At 39.8% G+C, this 21,628-nt stretch overlaps 1 long non-coding RNA gene across 1 annotated transcript in view; it reads left to right on the top strand.

The window, feature by feature from the left end:
- Positions 1-3,633: 3,633 nt before the first annotated feature.
- Positions 3,634-21,628, top strand: part of LOC147509910 (uncharacterized) — a 41,661-nt gene continuing 23,666 nt past the window's right edge. Inside the window, exons 1-2 of the long non-coding RNA XR_015216677.1 lie at positions 3,634-3,778; positions 4,057-4,135. This is a non-coding gene — a long non-coding RNA (uncharacterized LOC147509910). The remainder of the gene's footprint in view (positions 3,779-4,056; positions 4,136-21,628) is intronic.

The raw sequence follows: 21,628 nt of genomic DNA, 5'->3' as shown, positions 1-21,628 counted from the left end.
TACGCGGGCCTGATTTTGGGCCCAAGTCTGTGTTGGGCTTGGGTTTCAAACCCAAGTATATAATCACATTGTTCTAGAGAATAGGGTTTTAGAGAAAAAAATAATAATAAAAATGGAGGCAGAGAGAGAAGCTGGTTTGCTAGAGAGTGGGAACCAACGGTTCAGACTACGAGGGATTCGTGAAGCTGTTAATACAGGTGAGTAGATTAGTTTTTCTATTTCACGTATAATTTTACTGTTCAAAGTTTTCGCTCATTTTTTGGTCATTATTGTTTGTCCTATTGTTGTTAAACACTGGTTAAAATTGTCGTTGTTAAATATTGGTTAAACTATCGAAACTCTGTTGAGGCTAGAAAATCGACATTAAACTGTCCAAGCTTTATGGGCATTAATGGCAGATAAAGCCTAATAGCATGAAATCGTCCTATACCTTTGGTTGAACTCTGTTGGGGTGGTCTGGAACCCTTACTGATGAGATTAGAAGTGAATGATGTTGGTTAGGTTATGGGGGATGTCGGGTTTAGAAGCGGGGGATGGTGCTATCGAAGCTCTGTAAAGGTATTCATGGCGGCACCAAGAAATCGCCTGTCCAAATTTTATGTAACTGTCCTTGTTGTTTTAGTTTTGTTATGGACTGATGATGGGATGTAGATTCGTGGAAAGGGGTGTGAGTGTTGTTAAAAGCTCCAAGAAACCATTAATGGCTGCCAAAAGTTTACAGATCTAGTTTTAGTGAAGTTTGTGAATTCCAGAAATTGAGGATTTCGTGTTTGTTAAAGTGGTGGGGGTTTGCACCCTCTTCATTTTCGGTTGGTTTGTTTGGGGTCGTGTGTGAAGGTTTTGTGGTGGCCGGTTTTGGTGGCTGGAGGAACAGAACTGATGGAGGAGACGACCTGATCCCTCTCTTGGGCTTGGGCCTAATCGGTTAGGCCAAACACCTTATTTTATGTTGGGCCGGTCCTATTTCTTGTTGGGCCGAAATCTAATTTTAAGTTGTTGGGCCCGGTTTTGCTTTAGTGGTTAAGCCGAGTTCTATTAGTTTTCTTTGAGTCCGATTTTAAACATTTTTGGTTGGGCCAGTTTTATTTAACTTCCTTTGGGCCGATCACTTAATTGTTTGGGCCAGTTTCTAATATTGTTTGGGGCCAGTCCATAGGACTTAGTAGAGATCCAAGTGGGTCTTTCAACTTTTAGACTTTCGGGTTCTAAGGTTTGGGCTTGGCCAGTTGGGTCCGAACCATTTTCTTAGTCATGAGCCCTTGAACCATGCACTTTTGCCCTTAGCCATGAACCATGGCTATGATCCTGAACCTGTCGAACATGGAGACGACAGTTTGACTTTGACAATGATGTGTTGACTTTGACTTTGACATTGACCGTTGACTTTGACCTTTGACCGTTGACTGTGGAATGTTGATTTTTTTCCCATTTTTCACATATTAAAGAATATGGACAAATGTAGTAATAAAATATTGTCGATATTATATAACGTTGTTTGTCATTATCTAATTAAGATTTGACGTGAGTAGTGTGTAAAGCATATATATATTGGGCTTTGATTGTGGACTGTGGACTGTTTAATTGTGCTACATTTTATGTTGTAAATTGTATGGACAAATCAAATGCTAAAATGCTGTGGAAGCTTGTATAAATTTGGTGGTCATTATCTAATTAAGATTTGACGTTGATATTATGACATTATATAATATGTTGGGATATATATATTAAATACAATAGTTTTAGAGAAATAAATGTATAAACACTCCATTATTTTATCTGTGAGATGGTAATAGAATATTTATGGATATTTCCCACGGGATTGTGGCGTAGTGCAATAATATATTGGCACGTGACAGAATGAAAATGGTTATGAGATATATTGAGATATTTCTAAATATTGTGGCTTAGTGCAATAAGGTAATTGACCTGCACGGGATATAGTGGAATGATTATGAGATATAAATGTATGACACCTGAATAAATTACGTAACGAAAATCCTAGAACCTGACTACCACAACTCATGTGATTTGCCCTGTGTGGGCGTATGTGATATGATTGGCCCTTGTGTAGGGTGTATATATAAGATGTTGATTGACCCATGTGTTGGGCAATCATAGCCGAATGGTGGCTTGATTATTCCGTTCGCAATATTAGAACGAGATGCACGATATTTTATGCCGAATGTGGCAATACTTGCATAATGGCTTTCGTGTGAGGGTTACCTGGTGTGCGGCATCCCGCTCAGGGTAGTTACGCACAGAGTGGTTCATTATGTGAGGGGAGGCATGTGGATGTACATGTTCGGCGTTGGGAAGCGATTATGGTAGCCAGGGAAACTAGGTAAGACATAGATACGACGTGATTTTAGGGACACGCAAAGAAAGCCTTAATTAATATAATTATGGTAATATGTTGGTTAATGATGTATCTTTAGATAGATGATTATATATAGGGTTGCAGAAGTGTGGGTCAAACTAATTACTTGGGCAGAGACGACCCACTCTGTTATTGAGCATGAAATGCGGTAAGTATAGAATATGCTTGGCTGGTTATTAGTTTAGTTAGAACCTAAGGCGCCTCGTGGAGGAACTAAATGCATTTTTATTATGTGTATGATTTGTTGTGTGGTTAGTGGGAAGTTAAGGTGCCTCAGTGGAGGAACTACCTGCCTTACTTATTGTAGTTAAGAATGTCGTATTAGTTGTTGGAAGTTAAGGCGCCTCGGTGGAGGAACTAACTGCCTTATGGATTATGTATGTATATGTATAAGTATATGTTGTATTTTAGGGCTACTCACACCATAATTTTTATAATGCTGACCCGATTTGCATGTTTGCTTATCAGGTGTGTTCATTAAATGAACATAGTTGATAAGTCTTGACAGGTTTCATGTTGAAGAAGGTTGGTTGCTGCTTGTGGTTTGCGTTAGCGTCGCATTTCAAGATAGGCTTTGTTTTCCTTTGAGGTGATATAGATTTTAGTTGAGATAAGGTTATTTGCATTTTTATTTGTTAATTTTTGTAATGAAGAGGACTTTTGTTTAAGTTAAAAAATTTATTGGTTTTTAATTATCCGCATATTTAAACTGTTTATGGGTTTTTGGAAGGGGAGAGTGCGTCACACCTCGGAGTTCAAAGAGTCGGGAACAAATTATTGTTTTTCCGAATTCTGTCGAAATTCGGGGTGTGACACTTCTCTAGATGTTAATAGACTAGACTGTCCTTAGAAAATCAATGTCAGCCTCCACATATTCGAACTGCTGCTCAATGCATCTGAGACCACTTCAATAGCCACTGCCCACAAATGCTGATAATACATTACCATGGCTATCTCTTCTAATGTCACCATTCCCCACTCCATTGCGGCTAAGGGCACTATCTGTATTGAGCTTGTTCCTACCTGGTCCAGGAGGTTTACATTACACCTTACCATAGTGGGGCGCTTTGAATTGTATCTGTAACCCAAGTGAACTGAATTGATATAACCAAATGTGATAATTGAGTCAAGTTTTTTGCCAGAATAGAGTCCTTTTGGAGATAATTTGCTATGTTACTCGTCCTTACGACCGTTTGTCTAGTCATTTTTTACACTAGAAATGCTTCATACCAAGATTACTGCTCCACTGTTTCATAACACTATTCTCTGAACCTGCAAGTATTATACTGGGTTGGACCCAAAGGATCTTGGGCCTTCACGGGTTATGCACTTTGCATTAGAGCGTGAGTTTGTCAAACTTTTGCATCAAGGATATCCTGTTGTTGTTGCATTTACTATCAAGTAGGTTAACCTGTTTCTTCTCTTTCTTTTCTTCAATTCTACTCCTGTTAGTTTATTTTCTCAATAAATAAATAAATAAAACATATTTCAATTATATTGACTAATCAACATCGGGTGTTACTTTTGAATATTATTGAGATAACAATTGTTCAGATGTTACGTGCCAAATAAAGTTGGTGAAGTTCGTAGGAGTTAGTATTATAGAGTACAGACCTGGGTTTAAATCCCAGCAACCATATGATTATAGAGATAGTGATAATATTAAATGTTTGTTGCAGCTGTAATTATACAAGACATTTCGAGAAAGTACTGGAGGAAGCTGCTGCAGAGTTTTATCCACATGTAAAATTTATGCTTGTAAGATACTTTTCCAAATTAAATGCAAACTCAAATGTTTGTCAAGAACTTTATTGATGAAAAATATATGTGTCATGAATGAGTATTTTAATTCCTTGTCCTGTTATTTGTATATAACCTACGTACCAAGGGTGGATTGGAAGAGAATGCAACTTTTTATCATTTTATTTTTCTTTTATTCCCTCACATCTTCTGTTTCTGCTCTATTGTATTCGGGGGACAATGCATTTGTTATTACAATGCATCTGTGTTTCTCTTTCTGCTCTTGTTGTGACTTCATTTGTCTCCAATAATCTTTTTGTTTCAATCTACTTTAGTTTCCTAGGTTTTATTCTTTTTCTAGGAATTGGATTTGTAAGATGTTAGAATATTCTAAGATTGACGTGTGCCTCGAAAGAGAACTTCAAATTGAACGTCTCATTCCTCTTTTATCTTAAGTTGGCTCACTTGGAAGATCTCCAATTAAGTTTATTTCAATTATGAATGGGAGGCAGGACAACTATATATTTCTTTCAATTTCCTTGTTTTCTCAGTGCTTTCTTTTTCCTCTCTTTCATCATTTCATTACTACACCATATCTGTTGAAAAATGACATGATAGATGCGTCGTTTTTCCTAAAAAAAACACTTTTGGGTGTCGTATGGTGACCCATTTTTTTTGCAGCCGTTTTTTTTTCTACAACACTTGACAAGTGTCATTTTTCATTTTTTCATTTTTTCATTTTTTTAAAAAAAGTCCGAATCAAGGCCTAAAAAAGCCCCTAGCCCAAAATCTACTAAATCATGGCCAAAAGAAGCCCACCCAGTACAAGGTAATTGGATTCGTTCTTTCCTGACCCAAAATTCTCTTTAGAAGCACAGCCCATATCCAAATATACCTTCCATAAAAAAAAAAAAAAAAAAAAACTTCACAAAGTGAATAATGGGTCCATGCTCCCACATCACTTAACAAGTCCAAAACCTGACAGCAGTGACCGCGATGTACTAATGTTAGTGTGTCCATAAACCACTACACTATTTAACCACAGTCTTACCCAGCTGATGAAGCCCAATCCAGACTTTGGCCGTCAAAACAAGCATTAGAAGCCACCCTGCAGGGAGTTAAATAGTGTAATTACTAATTAGAGGCAAAGATGAAAATTAAGAAATGCAAACAGCAAATGGGCTTTTGAAGGCACTTGCACCTCAAGGTTCAACTTCAAACATGGTAACCCTTTTCCTAGAAAGTAAAAATGTATTTACGCATTTCTGATGGTTAGCCACTTTGTAGATAATATCAAACTTAATGCCAATCGAGATAAAATTATCCGGTGAAAAGCTAAATAACATTCAACAAACAAAACTAAGTTGATTGGCCCAGGAAATAAATAAGCTTAATATTCCTGAAATTTATGATATTGAGTTGCAAATTTGAGGAACAAAACCAATGTCAAAGATAATGCATTATTAAAAGTTACTCGGTTCAGCCCCATATAATCAAAATCTAGTTCACCCGGAAGGACACAATATACCTAGTCTAACTCAAGATAAAAGTAAATAGATAAATAGCATCAAGAAATGGAAAATTATTGCATTGAGGATAGTAGAATTCAAAGCATACTCAAGTTATGGCAACCGACTCTTAACAAGATACCCACCAAAGTTGAAACTTGAATATAACGAATTTAAAAGATAAGAACGTAAGAAGATAAAAGAACAAAGCATACAGACGATTTGTAATAAGTTGTAGTAGTATCAACAGTAGTAGTTTCTAACATGGTTAAATACCTGAAACGGTTCTCAGCAGCATTCCAAGAAGAGTTAAGAAGCAGTACTCCCCCATTTAAATCGGTTGGTAGGGATGGATCTGAGCCAAAAGTTGACTTGTTGACGGTGGATGGCAAAGGAGTTCCAAAATCTTCTTTGTCGGCCAGCAATTCCAGTGTAACCTCCAACTTATCCACTTCAGTCAAAGCTTCCTATAAAGGAGCATTTTAGTCTTCCCTTACATACAAGATTAGGAGGAGAAGGGGGGTTAAATATTGGAAAGACTGAGTTCGTTGTTGAGCGAACTGCCTACATATCTATCTCTCGATTTTAGGGGGAGAGAAGAATCAAGTCTGGCGTAGTTCATATGGGAGGTATTTATAGCTAGAGAAGGTGGATCTCTAACCAACACGTGTACCGACAACCACAAATATATGGTTAAGATTAAGAAGAAGTGTTGAAGTGGTGGTGGTAGGAATTCTGTAATGATGGGGAGTGGTTACAGTGGTTCGTAATTTGCGGTGATGAGAGGTGTAAGTACAGCTTTGGCAGTGATTGCTTCTAGAAGATATGCTGAGTCATGACATAGAACGCTCTGTATAAAGTTGTACGAGTCGATCTGTTATAGAACGATCTCGTAGCTCGTGGATGTGATTCGATGATATAAGTCGCTCCGAAGGCAGTTCGGGGAACTAAGTCAGAGGTCGGTGTGGTATTTCTGCTATGCTGGACACGTGCCTGATTTTCATGAATGAGGATATCACTACCTCACACAGCCCCCTCTCAGTAGGGTGTGTTGTTCATTGAAGCAACTTGCTGAGAGAAAATGGTAGCGCGTGTTGAGCACGAGTGAAGAAGCGAACTGGCGTGAAAATACCCACCGAACTAAGGAAGTCAGCATGTGACTGGCACGTAATAGAATCTAGGCAGTTGGTAAGGAAACGTGTCGCCGTTTTTTCCAAAATCCTGAAAAGACAGGTCTTTGGTATACGTGTGTGGGCTAGGGCTTAGGTTGTGATCATTATGCATTGGGAACTTGGTATTTTACTTATAGTTCCTTGCTGGGTATGATAAGCTAAAAAGTACTATTCATCGCATTGACAATGATGACAGCGCTAAAGTCGAGTTGGGATGCATGCGAGCTACGTGGGGGGCTGACAAGAAGAAATTGCAAGCGATGACGAAAAAGTATCGGGACGTTGTTGATGAGAAGTCTGTGTTGATTAATTCCATGAAGGATTTGCAAGAAAAGATGGCTGGTGTGACGGAGTATGCTAAACATTGCCAGGGCAATGCACGCAAGGCACAAGGTGCATATGACCTGTCATGTGGCGAGTATGCCAAGCTGGAAGAAAAGTACCTATTGCTGAAGGATGTTTGTGACCGTGGGGCTCGAAAAATGCAGTATGTGTCGCACGAGAGAGATGCGAGGCACATTCCCCGACGATCTTTGCTCGAAGGATAAACACATTGTTGTTGATTCTTGAGTATGAATGCTGGAATGGTCTTCTTGTAAGTTCTAAAAAATTTTGAATGTTTTGTCTATTCTTCTCTTTGTAAGAGAATTTAAACTATAGAACTGGTTTCTCAGGTGTGCCTGGGCAATTCGCCTTGCTTCACAGTTATCTTGCTACACTAAGAACTGGTTTCCACTCTAGTGGCAGTTCACTTTTTACAAAAGTTGTAAGAATACCGATCTGGATTTCTGGGTAGTCCTAGCAGATCGGTGGATTTGTGAACTGGTTTCCTAAGTTTGTTCAGGCAATTCAAATTATGAATGTTTATGGAATGCATGTCTTTTGGTTATGCTTGACTATTTGTATCTATTGTTTTGTTCACAATACATAAGGCATGAAGTGGCTGAGAAGCATGAGACTTAGCTTAGGGAGAGTCTTTGCTCGTAGAGAGTGTTCGCATCTAGTTGATCCTAGAGTTGTAGGTCTTCAACTAGTGGGAATTGGAAAGGCTGAAGAGCCTATAGCTCAAGAGAGCGTGTTGCTTACTGAGAGCGTGTTGGCTTAAGAAAGTGTAGTGCTCACTGAAAGCGTGTTAGCTTCAGAAAGCATTCTGCTCACGGAGAGCGTTCTCACTGATTTGATCCTAGAGTTATAGGTCCTCAACTAGTGAGAATTAGAGAGGCTAATGAGCATATAGCTCAAGAGAGCGTGTTGCTCGCGGAGAGCGTGTTAGCTTAAGAAAGCATTCTGCTCACGGAGAGCGTTCTCACTGAATTGATCCTAGAGTTATAGGTTCTCAACTAGTGATAATTGGAGAGGCTAAGGAGCCTATAACTTAAGAGAGCGTTTTGCTCGTGGAGAGCGTGTTAGCTTAAGAAAGTGTTCTGCTCACGGAGAGCGTTCTCCCTTAGTTGATCCTAGAGTTATAGGTCCTCAACTAGTGAGAATTGGAGAGGCTAAAGAGCCTATAGCTCAAGAGAACGTGTTGCTCGCAGAGAGTGTGTTAACTTAAGAAAGTGTTCTGCTCACGGAAAGCGTTCTCACTGAGTTGATCCTAGAGTTATAGGTCCTCAACTAGTGAGAATTGGAGAGGCTAAGGAGCATATAGCTCAAGAGAGCGTGTTAGCTTAAGAAAGCATTCTGCTCACAGAGAACGTTCTCACTAAGTTGATCCTAGAGTTATAAGTCCTCAACTAGTGAGAATTAGAGAGGCTAAGGAGCATATAGCTCAAGAGAACGTGTTGCTCGCGGAGAGTGTGTTAGCTTAAGAAAGCGTTCTGCTCATGGAAAGCGTTCTCACTGAGTTGATCCTAGAGTTATAGGTCCTCAACTAGTGAGAATTAGAGAGGCTAAGGAGCCTATAGCTCAAAAGAGTGTGTTGCTCATGGAGAGCGTGTTATCTTAAGAAAGCGTTTTACTCACGGAGAGTGTTCTCACTGAGCTCAATGCCTGTCAGTGAACTTGAACAGAGTAGGTTGCAGTAATATACACAAATAAATTATACCAAACTTTGTAAGAAATAGCAGCATGGACTACAAAACATTACACTTTTATTGATAAAATTTCTTTAACAAATAAGTGTTCCAAGGTCGTGATAATGGTTTCCCTTCTTGGGTCTTGATCCAGTATGCTCCATTGCCAACGACACGTTCAACTATGTACGGACCTTCCCATGTTGGTGCAAGTTTAGCATCATCTTGAGTCTTTTTCAGAACTAGGTCACCAGGTGGAAAGGATCGAGGATTGACTCGCTTGTTGTAGGATTTCTTCAGAGTCTGATGATAAGATGCCACTCTAATGGCTGCTAAGTCATGGCGTTCTTCCAGTAAGTCGACCTCTCGAGCTAGGACAGAGTCATTATGTCCAGATTCGACGAGGTATGACCGAGTCGTGGTGACTGTTAGTTCGGTAGGAATAACTGCTTATGTGTCATAGCATAATGTAAATGGTGACTCGCCTGTGCTAGAACGAGATGTAGTTCGGTGAGCCCATAGAATGTTCTCTAGTTGATTTGGCCATTGGCTCTTGTTCTTTTCAATCTTTTTCTTCAAGTTTTCCAAGATGGCTTTGTTGCTAGCTTCTGCTTGGCTATTGCTTTGGGCGCACTGGGGAGTGGAGAATGCATGGACGATCTTCCACTTGGCCAAAAACTCCTTGACTATTTTTCCCTTGAACTGGGAACCATTGTCCATCACCAGTGTGTGATTCCTTGAAGTTTTTGACGTGTGATTCCTTGACATGAGCTAAAGGGATTGCTTCAACCCACTTAGTGAAGTAATCAGTGCTCTTTTGTGGGATGAATGGTCCCATAATGTCCAAGCCCCACATGTGAAATGGCCAAGGGCTCGCAATGTTGATTAACTCGCGAGCTGGCTGAATGGTATTGTGGCTAAAAGTCTGGCATTTGATGCATTTAAGAACATACTTTTTGGCATCGACCTGCATTCGTGGCCAAAAGTATCCCTGGGAGATCGCTTTGTGGGCTAGGGAGCGACCTCCAGCATGGCTCCTGCATTCGCCCTCATGGATTTCTGCAAAAATCAACTGACCTTGTTCTGGGCTTATGCACCTCAAGTGAGGGCCACCAACAGATTTTCGGAATAATTTGTTGTTGATTAGGCAATAACGACGTGCCCGACATTAAACTTGTTTGGCTTTGGTATGCTCTTTTGGGAGTGTACCGTACTGGATGTACTCTATAATGGGCTGCATCCATGTTTGACTCATCTGATCGTCAAAGAGTGGGCACAAGTCACTGATTTCTAGGGTGTGTTCAGCTTGGTAAGCAGGTCGGTCAATTACTTCAATGAGTAACAGTCTAGGGGCGCAGCTCGGTGTTTGAGTAGCCAGGTAAGCTAAACTGTCCGCGTGACGGGAATCGTCACGCAAAAAGTGGTGTATGGTGACTTTCTTGAAAGAAGGAATCGTCACACAAAAAGTGTTATATGGTGGCTTTCTTGAAAGAAGGAAGTAATTGATAAGCAACTTGAAGGTATTTAGAAAGGTTACCTTCATGGGTAGTGTACTCTTTAGCAATCTGGTGAACAACCAGTTGCGAGTCACTAAAGACTTGAAGTTCTTTTACACTGAGCTATAATGCCATTCTAAGCCCCATGATCAGTGCTTCGTACTCCGCCTCATTGTTGGAGGTCGCAAAATCGATGCGAACTGATTTCTCCATCATAGGTCCATTTGGGGACACTAAAACGACTTTGATTCCACTCCCTCCATGGTTGCTAGAACCATCCACAAAGAGAGACCAGATAGGCTTGTCCTGCTTCTTCATGGCTGGGATGTCTGTGTCTTGTTCCCAATTCAGGTCGTCGACAGGAAAATCTGCTAGAAAATCGACAACGACCTTTCCCTTCTGAGAAGTACGTGGGACAAACTTAATGTGATGTTCTCCGAGCTCTTCCGCCCATACTGCCATACGAGTTGTCTTGTTTTCCTTGAGAAGGATCTTCTTTAATGGGAGGTCGGTGAGTACTTTGATGGGATGTGCTTGAAAATAAGGCCTAAACTTCCTTGCATAATATAACAATGCGAGTACTGCTATTTTAATGTAAGAGTAATTCTTTTCAGCAGGTGTTAAAGTCTTACTTGTGAAGTATATCGACTTCTCTGCATTGTTGTCCTCTTTGAAGAGAATGAACTGATAGTAAAGTCTGACACTGCTAGGTAGAGCCCCAGCGTTTCTCCATCTGTTGGTTTTGCTAGGACGGGTGGTGTTGTCAGGTATTCTTTGAGGGTGGAGAACGCTTGGTGGCACTGGTCATTTCATGAGAACTGTTCTCTTTTTTTAAGAAGTTACAGGAAAGGTCGGCATTTGTCTCACGCCCTTGATTTGAATCGGTTGAGTGCTGCCACCATTCCTAATAATTTTTGTATTTGTTTCTTTGTCTTTGGATCGAGCATTTCCAGGAACGCTCGAATCTGATCTGGATTTGCTTCGATCCCTCGTTGTGATACATGATACCCGAGGAACTTTCCAGAAGACGCTCCAAAAAGGCATTTCTCAGGATTTAGCTACATCTGAGTTCGGCGTAATCTGGAGAACGCCTGTTCAAGGTGAGTGAGGTGGTCACCTACTTTTTTTCTCTTGACTACCATGTCATCGATATAGACTTCCATGGTATCACCTAGCATGTCCTAGAACATGTCAGTGACAAGTCGTTGATAAGTCGCTCCAGCGTTCTTGAGGCCAAACAGGAGGACGTTGTAGCAGTAGATTCCCTGTTCAGTGATGAATGACGTTTTCTCTTGATTTTTTTCAGCAAGTGGGATCTGGTTGAACCCACTGTATGCATCCATAAATTATAGGAGCTCGTGGCCACAGGTCTGGTCCACAAGTCGGTCGATTCTAGGTAAAGGGAAGCTATCTTTAGGTGTTTCTTGATTGACATTCGTGAAGTCGACACAGAGGCAAGCTGTGCCATTCTTTTTTGGAATTGCTACTATGTTAGAGATCTAGTCTGGGTAATCGACTTTCCGAATGAAACCGACTTGCTTAAGTTTATCGACCTTATCATTGATTGCTTTTTGAAATCTCAAGGATAATTTCTGAGGTCGGTGTTGAACTGGTCTAGCATTAGGGTTGACATTTAATCTATGACATGCAATACTAGGATCTTTACCAGGTACATCGATATACGACCAAGCGAAAACATCTTTATTCATTGCTAAAAAGTTTACAAGCTGGGACTTGATCCCTCACATAGACGAACTTGGGATCGTCTTCTGTTCCTAAGTTTACTCGCTCCTTTTCTGCAGTCTAAACTGCTGCTTTTGACGATGATGCCTCCTCAGGGGATTTGATCTTTGATGGTGCTTTGTCGATCTGAGGAGTGGAGGTTTTGGCAGCAGGAGCTGGAGCGACCTTTGTGGTTACAACAATAGGGGACTGATGCGACCTCTGTGGTCATGACAACAGGGGCTGGAGTGATCTCTGGAATCTTGGTTGACTAACGAATGCTGGAGTGACCTCTGGGGTCCTGGCTGGTGGATTAACTAATGATGGATCGACCTCTAAGGTCCTAACTGGTGGATGCACAGGAACTTTGGCGACCTCTGAGGTCTTGACAGACGAATGGACCTTTTTGCTAAAGCCCCCAGCGTTCTGCTTTGGTGCTTTGGATCTGACCTCGGTGATTAAGTCATTGGCCATCGTGTAGCTGGTGGGCTCGTTCTTCGTGCTGATAGGTGGGTCGACAGACTTGTTTGCTGCTAGAATCTGATTACAATGATAAGCCTCGAGCTTATTGCTTTGAAGCTCCATCATACCCCTAGGGCCGGGAAAGCGGAGCACCTGATGCAGTGTAGACGGTATAGCTTGAATTTGGTGGATCCAACGCCATCCTATGATGGTATTATAGGACGATTAGATGTCTAGAACGCTAAAATGTATACTGAAGCTTACTTTGTCCTCCCTGGATCCCACAGAAATTGGGAGTATGATGTCACCAATTAGGTCGGCTCTGGAGCCATTGAACCCATAGAGAGGAGCTATTGGGTCTATGAAGACCGACTTAGGCATATTCATCTCTTGGATGGTATGGTAGAACAAGATGTCACACAAACTACCAGGATCTATCAGGACTCGTTTGACTGTCCAGTCACTAATTTTGACATGGACAACTAGTGCATCATTGTGAGGGAGGCAAACCTTGTTGAGGTCGGCCTCTGTGAAAGTTATATCACCTAAACTGCGACCTGAACTGTGCGGGGCAAGTGCGGCCTATGAAGAGAACTAGTATACTTCTTGAAGAGCGCCAACTCGCCTCCTTTTTTCTCTGGAGGATGAAACAGAATCATCGTGGAACGTGGTCATATGTATTGTTCTATCATTATCTCGGACTGATGAGTGCTGACGGCGTTCATGATGAGAATGGTCGCTGGGGTGTCCTCTACTACGGGAGCGAGCTTGGACACCTTGGCGGTTATGGCAAGGTAGAGATCTACTTCGTTCTCTGCGAGCCATGAGCTTATGGCGCAGGTCGCCATCAGTGATATTGGCATAATGTTTGATATGCCCTGATTCGATGAGGTCTTGGAGGTAATGCTTAAACCCCCAGCACTCATCGGTCTCATGACACTTTGCTCGGTGGAAGGCACAGTAAAGCTTGCCAGGGTGATCCTCTGGTTGTCGTACTTCAGGTCGGTAATACGAAGCTCGCTTGATCTTGTCCAATATGGCGGGAGATTGGGGTGAAGTCAAATGAACTTGGCGGTTGTTGCTTGGTATGTTCCCAGTCTTCTGTCCTTGTTGTATGGGTCGCTTTTTGGAGGGTGGGGCATCATCAGATATTACTGCTACCTCTTGTTCTTCTAAGAGGCCTTGATGCTTCAGGCTCTCTTGTAACTTGATGTACTTGTCAACACGAGCGTACAGCTCGGACAACGTTTCTGGACGTTCTTTCATCAACGATCTGGAGAGTGTTGTGTTACGCACACGGCAAGTGTTAGAGAAAGCCAACGTGGTGAATGACTCTTTGAGACCGCTCTCCATGCATAACAGTTCGGTCTTGAACCGACCTAGGAATTCGCGAATTGTTTCATCTTCGCCTAGGGAGAGTTGGAAAATTGAATCAAGATCGGCTTTTTTACACTTGTTGTGGACGTACTGGCAAGCGAACAGATTGGTGAGTTGCTCGAAGTTCTTTATCGAGTCTGGCTCGAGTGAAAAGAACCAATCGAGCGCACCATCTTTAAGACTGGCTGGAAACAAGCGGCAATGGAGATGGTCAAACTCCTAAGCACTATAGAGTGCAAGGCTTTGAATGTAATGTGCCTCGTGTTGACCAGGACATGTACTGCCATCGTACATTGGAAAACGTGGCTGAATGAAATATGGGGGAGAAGCTCTATTTAGTACATCAGCAGCAAACGGGGACGCGCGGTATGTCTTCAGCATCTTTTAAACGATCTGAGTGGCGTCTTTCTACTGCACTTTGGTCGATCCTTTGTGACAGTTCGTTAATTTGTTGATTAACCTCGTTGATATCGTCTTCTGCTATGGCACCTGGTGGATTTTGTGTGTCCACTTGTGCACGCAAAGTAACATTCTCCTACCTGAGCAGGGTAATTTGCTCGTTCATTGTACCTAACTGACCTGCTAGACTATGGATTTGAGCTTCGAGGCTTGCCATGCTTCGTGGGCTTGAGGATTTTTCTTTTTGGTTTTAGGATTTGTGAAATGGTTTCTCAAGAAATCGAGACCATAGACGGCGCCAATGTAAAGGAGCGTTTTAGTCTCCCCTTACATATAAGATTAGGAGGAATTAATGGTTCTCACGATTTTGGATTGGAAAACATACCTGTAAATCCGGTTAAGAAAACTCTGAGAATCCAATAGCTATGAATCCGAATCAACCTCTTGATCTTCTATTGTATTCCTATCTTTAGATTGGACGTTGTGTGGGCAACGATCTACCAACCTATCCTTTCTCACTTGGCCTCTATCACTCTAAAAAATGGAACCGATTTTGGATCTATTTTTCTTGAGCAAAACCTTGATTTTTCTTGTGTAGAAAACGGCCAGAGAAAGAGGTTTATATTTATAGGGTACAACAGGGACCATGAGGAGAAATTAGGGTTGGGTATCCTGACGGGCTTGGGCTTCCCATGTTCGCCCAGAACATACGGCCCAAGTTCGTCAACAAATGGCTTATTCCACTAAAGGCCATTGTTGCACTACCGCCCTAATCCTAAATTACGTGTCAGCGTTTATGGGCTCCATATTATATGCTTGTGGATCTCCCCGTGTTTAAGATACCGAATGTCCGTTGATTACGTCAAGTTACTGACAACTACATTAATCAACTTCTTATGCCCTTGAGTAAAACCACTCAACCTCATTGTCATGTCGGAATAAATCCACCTGCAGGGTTTACATGACAATCTTTATGAGCTCCTTAAGGGAACATCATCAACCCGACTTCCTGCGGGTCACGAATTCCTTCTATAATCAACAGCACACCTTACATACAATGTCATTACCTAATCCATTGAGTTTGTTGATTCACAAATGAATCTCACTCATTGATGATTTAAAGCAATGTACAATGCATGTAAGTGCCTGTTATTATATCCGGATTAAGAGGACAAGCATCCATAATAACAGAGGCATTTGTTCTCTTATATAGTTAGTATAAAAAGAAACAACCTCACTTGGTCCTGTTCAATACACACAAAGTGTACTAGTGTAATCATATAGTCAAGATAGACTAATACCATATTATAGTATAACCGTACCAATGGTTTGTCCAAATCCATCTAGGTTGTGAACACTTATACTTTATAAGGTACTAATGATATGATCTTCTGTGTGTTCACACCATATCATCTACAACATAAAGTATTATATATATGCATATAACTAATGACATATATAATATGCATAACATTTGCCCATATGATTCTCATTCAAAATATAAAGAATTAGAATTATTACAAAAGTAATGCTTTTAGTATATAACCCTTTCAGTATTTATAGCTAGGGAAGGTGGATCTCTAACCAACACGTGTACTGAAAACCACAAATGTATGGTTGTGATTGAGAAAAAGTGTTGAAGTGGTGGTGGTGGGAATTCTGTAATGATGGGGAGTGGTTACAGTGATTCATAATTTGTGGTGATGAGAGGTGTAAGTACAGCTTTGGCAGTGATTTCTTCTAGAAGATATGCTGAGTCATGACATAGAACGCTCTGTATGAAGTTCTACGAGTCGATCTGTTATAGAACGATCTCGTAGCTCGTGGATGTGATTCGATGATGTAGGTCGCTCTGAAGGCAGTTCGGGGAACTAAGTCAGAGGTCGGTGTGGTATTTTCGCTATGCTGGACACGTGCCTGATATTCATGAATGAGGATATCACTCCCTCACACTTCCTTTGTATTATGTCTAGGTGGAAATACTGCATCTTGTTCCTTGGTGTTAACATCACGTGAAGCGTGAGAAACTAACTTCTTTGCTTTGACTGAAATGGGTAAAATTGAATTTTATTTTGTGGTTGAATGGATTTCCTAAAATAGTTGTTCTGCAAAGAAGATGACACGCTCTGCCAGCGGTCTACTCGGGACCTTGCTCTCCAAACTGAAGACATTACAGCAGTGAAATGTTTCTGAAGTAGTAACTCATTATCTGGTAGCTCACTAGCCACATCAAATAAGGTCTGAACACTATGTAAGGAAGAATGATTGCCCGCAGTAAATCACCTCTTCTCCGAGTAAGAAACAATATAAGATTTTATTTTCTTCATTAAATGCAGATCTTAATGAAGCAACAAATTTTCTCATACTTATTAAGCAACAAAAATTTAATCTGTAAACGCAGATTGTTTATTAAAGGCAGATTTTAAAAAGAAATGAAGTCAAAACACACAAAAAACTCTTATGTACTATTTGGGTTTTCAACTGTAGATAAAACATATCTTTGAAAAAGCTCCCTGAACCTCCCACAACAATGGACAGGGTGGTGAAACCTTCCATGGTAAAAACCACTAGCCATCATCCCATAAAGTATGTCACTCACTGAACTCCTTTCTTCAGGACTTGAACTTTGTTTTCTTGGCTTTCATTTTTTATTTCGGTTTATGCTCTGTTAGCCTTCCTGCTTTAAAAGAACAGACTAGTTAGTTTCTTTTTGAATTTTAAAGAGGCAAAAACTACTTATCTAGAATTCTTCTTCCTTCATCACAGGATCATTGCCTGGAGATAGGAAAGCTGAAGATTTCAATTAGTCCCTCTAATTAGTTTCTAAATGTTAATTTCAACTACCACTAGAAAAGCATAACATAAACTGATGTGCTATTTTGAATCAAGCACCACTTACGTTACTGAACTTATAAACTTCACCCAAACAACCAAATCACTAAAATAAGGACTGGTAGAAATATTGAGACTTGAAATTGTTGGGGTTAATACTGATACCAATCGATCCCCCACTACACAGATAAGTTGTATTTGAACTCACTTTAACTCCAGACAAATTCTAAATATCCGCTACAACTATCCTAACATGCCCAACTCTCTAAACAACTATTAACAACAGATAATAATGTAAATAAGTAAAACGCATACCAGAACACAAAGATATATCGTGGTTCGGCCAATGGTACCTACTTCCACAAAAGCTAATTCTTTTATAAAGTGGGAAGGAAGATTACAATCACTCCTTTCATTCTCTCACCTTACTAGATCACTCCTCTCTCTTTACAGGCTTTTCTCTCTGCAAAGGTTATCTCTCAATTTTGATAGCTCTCAAAATTGGGTTTCAATTGTGTTGCTTAGGTTTTCCAAAACCTTATTTTGGTTTTATACTGTCTTTCCAAATTCGCAGTTACTGTAGCGAATTAGAAACCCCAAAAATAGGCATGGGCGCGGGTGCGCTCTTGGCAAGGCCAATGTCGAGCGCGCGCCCTCAAAGTACTGTAAGTTATTCACGGCATAGGCGCGGGCGCGCCTTGGGCAAGACTGATAAGAGCCCAAAAATGTAGTTTTAACCCTTTAACAATATTGCTTTTTGACCAATTATGTGATTAATAAGTAAGAGTTAGTACTGTTATCATGTTCTTATGTATTTCAGGCATTGGAGTCGAATATGTGCAAAAATGCGCCCTTTTTACGCGATAATGGAGCAAGGGTTGGTTGTTAAGAAGTTCTTTGATTAAAGGCCAAGATCCAAGGAGAAAAAGCCAATTTAAAGCCCGGTCAAAGCAAAAAAGTCAAAGTCAACGCAAGAAAAAAAAAACACACAAAAGTCAGCATAACTTCCGGAAGCCGTATCTTTGGACTCAGACCTTGGAATTGGGCCTACCTTATGTCAAAACGACCAGATCAGAACGATATTTCTAATGGTCTAAGCCTTGACCCAATCAGAGGAGCAGAAGTGGATGAAAAGGCTGTTGAAGTCAAATCTAGCTGAAAACCCCTCTATGGACTGAAGAAATTGGGTTTTGGGCTCAATTTTTCGGCCCAAAACATGGCTCCTCAACCCATGCACGAAAAAGTGAATCTTGTCTCCTCCATTTGAAGACACTAAACTTAGCTCTTAAGCATCTAGTTTTTTAGTTAGCCATTACCCAATAACTTGTTTTTAGATCTAGTTTTTTTACATTCAATTAATTAGTTTTAGAACAAAGTAGATTATTATTTAGAATTAGATTTAGTTTATAATAAAGTATTAGTTTTTCATTTCAATTTACTTTATTGATTCAATTCTTATTTAGATTTAGTTGTTTTAAATTCATAATTAGTATGTTTTAATTTGATAATTAGTATTTATAATCTTAGTTCTAAATTAGTTTTAAATTTAGTTAAATCCATTTTGAATCTTAAACTATTGTTAAATTAGATTATAAAGTTTAATCATTTATTCAATAATGAGTTGTTATATTTGTTCTTGTTTAAGAAATGATAATATAATGATTCAAGACTAAAACCTCCATTAGAAGGGTTAGAGGAAGTGATAACCGTTAAATGTATAGTTTACCTACGAAATGAACGATGAATTCAATCCGTAAGTAAACTAAAACTAATCTTTTACTATCTCAATTATCAAAGCTTCTACTCTCGATGCGAATTGCACTAAGTGGAGTAGGAAGTTCGTTCCACTCCTAGTTCCCTAGCATGGATTGTCTTCTAAGTCTAAGAAATCAGTCTTAAGTCAATGAGAGCTTTACGAAATGTTATGCTAACAAGGCGTGTTAATTTAAATATCCTAAGATATAATAAATAACAAGATAAAATATAAACTAAAGTTAATCTACGAAGCTACGGAAATACGATTGTTTGAATCTAGATAAATAAATTAGAGGGGAATTGAATCCACCTCGAATCCAACTTAATAACCTAGTATAGATTGTCGTATCTCGATTCTTACGTTTTCACAGCAAGAATTTCGAGTCTAATCCCTAGTGTTCATGGCATTTCTACCGGATACTAACTAGCATGTGAGGTCGTCCACCCATTCTCATGGCTTAAACACGACCTTCTAGAGTGGAATAGATTCTACAACCAATTCTATACTAACCACTAAGTTTTCATCAAGGCTTCATCAACCCCTCTAATGGAGGTTTTAGCCTTGATTCATCAAACTAACATTTTCCATTGAATCTAAACTAAACATAATGTAAGAAATTGAGATTTACTTAATTAAACAATAATGAATCTAATTTAATGGCTGGAATGGAATAAGAACAAGAATTTAAATTAGATCTAGAATGGAAATGACAAGAACGAAATTGAATAATAACTATTTTATTTATCTAATCAATCAAGAACAATCATTCAAGAATTTAATCTAAAACAAGAATTGTAATGGAACTAAAACTTAATTAATTAATTAAAACAGATCTAGAATTCTATATATTAATTTAGGTCTAACTAGCTACCATTAACAAAGAGCTAAGCTTTTGTTTTTATACATCCAGATCCAAAAATCGTGCATGGGCTTGGAGCCATGTTTTGGGCCAGAGAATCAGGCCCAAAACCCAATTCTTTCGGTCCAAAAAAACCTCTTCAGCTGCAGTTCGCTTCAACAGACTTTTCATCCACTTCTGCTCCTCTGATTGGGTCAAGGCTTGGACCATTGGAAAGCTCTTTCCGAGCTGGTCGTTTTGACATAAGGTAGGCCCAATTCTGAGGTCTGAGTCTAAAGATATGGTCTTCGGAAGTTCTGTTGACTTTGTCTTATTGTTTCCTGCCGCGTGGACTTTGACTTTTCATCTTTTGACCCGGGCTTTACAAAGGCTTCGTCTTCTTGAATCTTGGCCTTTAATCACCGAACTCCTTAGTAACCAACCATTGCTCTTTTATCTCATCAAAGTGGCACATTCACGCATTATAATTGACTTTGAAGCCTGAAATACATAAAAACACGTAATCAGTATTAACTCTTACTTATTACTCACATAATTGGTCTAAAAGTATGACTGCTAAGGGGTTAAAACTACAGTTTTGGGCTCTTATCAGGAAGCCTTGATGAAACTTGATTTCGATTAGCATAGAATAGTTCGTAATGTTTTATTCCATTCTAGAAAGTAATTATTTCACCATGAGAATGGGTTTGATTGCTTCACATGCTAGTTGTTAGTTGGTAGAGATTACCATGAACAATTAGGGATTAGAAACACCCCATTGTTATGCGGAAGCATTACAATTCGGATTATGACAATTCTTCATTAGTAAATTAAGTCGAGTTAAGATGGAATCAAATTCCCCTTATTCATTATCATATAGTAAATTTAGTATTTTCGTATTTTGAATTATCGCATCTTGATTAGTATAATTCACATCGTAGCATAATTACATAATCCATCATTACTCTTATCGACTTTGATAGATTGATAATCTTAGTTAACGTAAATTCTAAGAAGTAAGAGTGGAACGAACTTTCTATTCTAACTATATTGCAATAGCATCGAGAGTAGAGAACTTTGATAATATAATAGCTGAAATTAGTTTTAGTTTTACTTACGTTTGAGTCTCGTTACTTATGCGTAGGTAAAACTATCATTTTACATTATATCAAATGGCGCCGCTGCCATCTTAGTTCCGTTTAGAATTGTTTTCATTAGTATTTTTAGTCTTCTCAAAGTCCCATTAAACTCACCCACCCTTGTTTGATTCTAACCGTGATTGTCTACTTCAGAAACTAAAAAAATTTCCAAGAACAAGCCTGAGTGCGCCCCGCACCCATACAAGGCTAATTTCGAGCGCCTCCTGCGCTGAATTGCCTGGAACTCGAGATTTGACCTGAGCGTGCCCCGCACCCATACAAGGCAAATTTCGAAATTTCTACACGGTCACGGAACTCGAAGTTGGACTTAAAGCGACGACCCTACCTAGGCTATTTTCGAAAGTGACCAGCCCTCTTCTTGAACCTCCCGATTTTCACCGGTTAGTACAAACTTCCATTACTTCAAGTTATTCAGTGTTTCTAACTTGTTGCACACACTGAGCTCGCGTATACAAGACGATATTCAAAAGCGAAGCAAGGAGGCATTCAGGTACTTATTTCTTCCACTCCTCGTATCTCCTGTTAGAGGTTTATACTAGCATATCAGGATTGTTTTGACGGTTGTCGTGTTTAGTTAAGATTGGTCTTAGCCTTGCTTGAGATTAAGATCAGGTAGAAGAAAAACGCCTAACGTAATCAAACGTCAACGTCAACAAACACACCTTTCTAGTATACCACTCACTACACCTCTAGCTAGTATACCACACACTACACCTAATATAATGGCTGAAGAAAAAGAGTCTCCTCTCTCTGACTTTTACAAAGCCTTGAATGATA

Source organism: Coptis chinensis, chromosome 3 (assembly GCF_015680905.1).
Source record: "Coptis chinensis isolate HL-2020 chromosome 3, ASM1568090v1, whole genome shotgun sequence".
Taxonomy (NCBI): Eukaryota; Viridiplantae; Streptophyta; class Magnoliopsida; order Ranunculales; family Ranunculaceae; genus Coptis; species Coptis chinensis.
The sequence above is the reverse complement of the archived record's forward strand: the minus strand, read 5'-3'. Positions and strand labels throughout refer to the sequence as shown.